Source organism: Acanthochromis polyacanthus, chromosome 17, assembly GCF_021347895.1.
Source record: "Acanthochromis polyacanthus isolate Apoly-LR-REF ecotype Palm Island chromosome 17, KAUST_Apoly_ChrSc, whole genome shotgun sequence".
Classification (NCBI taxonomy): domain Eukaryota; kingdom Metazoa; phylum Chordata; class Actinopteri; family Pomacentridae; genus Acanthochromis; species Acanthochromis polyacanthus.
Genome location: NC_067129.1, coordinates 35,467,866 through 35,470,818, shown reverse-complemented (window position 1 = coordinate 35,470,818; position 2,953 = coordinate 35,467,866). Strand labels below are relative to the sequence as shown.

At 37.8% G+C, this 2,953-nt stretch overlaps 1 long non-coding RNA gene across 1 annotated transcript; it reads left to right on the top strand.

The window, feature by feature from the left end:
• The first annotated feature begins 1,332 nt into the window (after nucleotides 1-1,332).
• LOC127530579 (uncharacterized) lies at nucleotides 1,333-2,086 on the top strand. The gene is made up of 2 exons (XR_007937154.1): nucleotides 1,333-1,493; nucleotides 1,998-2,086. It is a non-coding gene; the product is annotated as an uncharacterized LOC127530579 (long non-coding RNA).
• The last annotated feature ends 867 nt before the right edge of the window (nucleotides 2,087-2,953 follow it).

Below are 2,953 nucleotides of genomic sequence, written 5' to 3'. Positions count from 1 at the left end.
ATTAAATGTAAATTCAGTGATTGCATTAGCATTCATTAATTCATCCATGTATGTTAGGGTATGCTTGACATAAATTTGAGGCATGCCGTCTCCGCATGTATCAGGAAACGAAGTAGTGCTTAAAACAAATGTGTGATATGAGAAGAGACTGTACAAGAAAAATTTTCAAAATTTACACTTTTATAATTCATCATCAATAGAGTTGCAATTAAATCAGCCACTACCAAACTCTGGAGGAGCTTAGATTTAACCATGCTTTCCATCGATAGAGCCCAAACACTGCAGGAAATCCTGATTTCTCCAGAGGTCCTGTGCTACATTTGCCAACTATGTTTGGTTCACCATAGGAATAATCACTGTGTTCCCTACTGATTTTTCCATGGAAAGTGATGTTAAAACACAGGATTTTTGTAAAGAATTTTAGTGTTGGTCAGGTCATGAGCAGAGCCTGGTGCTGCTGCTTCTCCTGCTGTTTTTAATTCAATGTTGTGAACTTGGATGGTACTTGTCTGTAAGTACTTCATTTATTTTACTTTGTTACCGACTACAAGTATAGTTGTCGTGCTTTGATCAGAAGCCTTAGAATTAGTTAACTGATGGTTCTTTTATACTGTGACTTACCCTTTTCAGTCCCATGTTTACTACTATACCTATTTTATGTATTGTTATATTCTGATTTCTGTTTGCAATTTGTGCTTTTGTAACAGTTTTATCGCAATAATAAAGTTAATCTTCATCGACAAGAAAAGCTACGCCTTGTGGTTGAGGAATCTCACCGTCAGCTAGATGTCTACGTACATATCAAAATCAGAGAACGGATAGGAAGGACAGTAGACACTGACATGGGTGCAACAGTGCAATTTGTGATTTGTTTGCGTTTTCTGTGTTTAAAGGGAGGAAACTGACTAAACGGCAAACTGTCTCAGCTTTATTCTAATATGAATTTAGCTGCAAAAGTAAAAATTGCTCAATAGTAGATGCACCTTTGACCACAATTACAGCATTGAGCTTATGTGAATAGACCTAAATGAGCTTTGCATATCTGGACACTGCCATTTTATATAGTACATCTATCTATAGTACTAAATGCCAAGTCCCTGATTAGCATTACTTGAAATAAACCCTTCTTTTTCTTTATTCCTGTGATTTCAAGAAGCACTTTCTCATGGATTGTACAAAAGAAGTTTGACACTGATGTCACCTTCTGCTTTGTCGACAACTATTCTAAGCCTCGAGATGTTCTGGTGTTAATAATGAAAATGAAATGTGATGGCGGCACATAAACGTATGGAGAGTTGCATCATGGGAATTCTTGCAGCAGCCTGAGCCCAGAGCCCTAGAGATAGTAAGAGTTGCGACACTCCCATAGGGTGCCGTTGTACGCTTTCTTTCGGTCTACTTCCGGGTTGTGGAGGCTTGTTTAGTTCCAAGCACCGCTTCGACAGTGATAGCCACCGTTCATTTGCACTGCAGGTCGTTGAGTATATGTGGAGGTAAGTTGATGAAATGCCTACCTCTTTTGAATTGTCAACTGCCTATATTTTATCAGAGGCTCTTTATGATGCATATGCTGAGCTTTATTTGTATTTGCGCAGCATAATTGTATATATTTTTATCTTGGTAGACGACCGAATTTCTGCTACTTTTTTTAGCTCGACTCTGCTGTTAGCTGTGAAGTTATCTCCAGGGATATATTGACGGATTAATTGTTGATGAGTCGCTACCTCTTTTTAATTTTAACGTCTTTATATTATATCAGAAGCCCTTTGTGGTGCATACATTTATCTGTATTTGTGAATATTGGCAGATGACCGACTTTCAGGCATTGCCATGTGCTTGTTAGCTGTTCTTTGAAAGCTACCTAGCTACATCGCTACCTCTTTTTAATTGTCAAGACTACGTCCTTTATATGAGACCCTTTATAATGCATAAACTTATACTTGTAAGTATTTAACAAATATATTTATTAATATCTATCGTATCTATCTATCTGCCAGTATCCCGAGAGCCCTCACTGAAGACACGAAGACCCTCATTGTTTCTCCCATTGTCAATAAAACATACTATTTCATTCATCAAAGCATAAGGAGTTGTTATTCTTGAATATATATTTTGTGTATGTCTTAAAATGGTTATAGTGAGTCAACTCCTGCCTCATCAGAAGTGGCTGGACACTATCTGCTGAATGGACTGTTGTTACTCTGCTTTTCAATAACTTCCAGACTACGGGTAAGTGAATCAGAGAAATATAGACATTGTCTGGAAATACAATAATCCAGCTGGGCAAAAATTAACATCTTCAATCATCTTACATTTCTGTGTAAAAGTCGATTTTCCATGCTAACACGAATGTAAAACATTCCCTCCAAAACCCCAAAAGTGTCTTTAATATGTCACCTTACGGCTCAAAATGTAAAACTGACATTTACATACATACTCCAATGAATTAATAATCAAACAAGTACTTGGAGGTGTGATTTTATTCCTTTTTTACCGTGAAATCGCCGCTCTCAGTCCCATAGAAAGAAATGACAGCGCTGCCTGTTTCGAACTATTCAGGCTTACATGAACCACGTGACCGCCCCGCTGCGAGAGCATGAGTGTCGCAACTCTTACTATCTCTAGAGCTCTGCCTGAGCCTACAGCAGCATCATGTATGGATGATTTATTGTCACCTAAGCCACCTATAAGATTTACCAAAAAGAAAAGTCTTAGACCTAGCTTTCTAATTAGAATGCTGAGGTAATAAATCCAAGTAGAATTGTTATCATTTTCTGAGAGGTCTATACAAACAGACTTCAGAGGAGTTGCCCCCTGCTGACTTTTCAAAAGAAACAGGGCACTTTCAGAGTTGGCTTCACTTTTTAAAGGCTGCTGCTTCCACAATTAAAACATAGTCTAAACTACATGGATTTCTTCTCTCAGTACCAAAATGTACTTAAAAATACAGTCG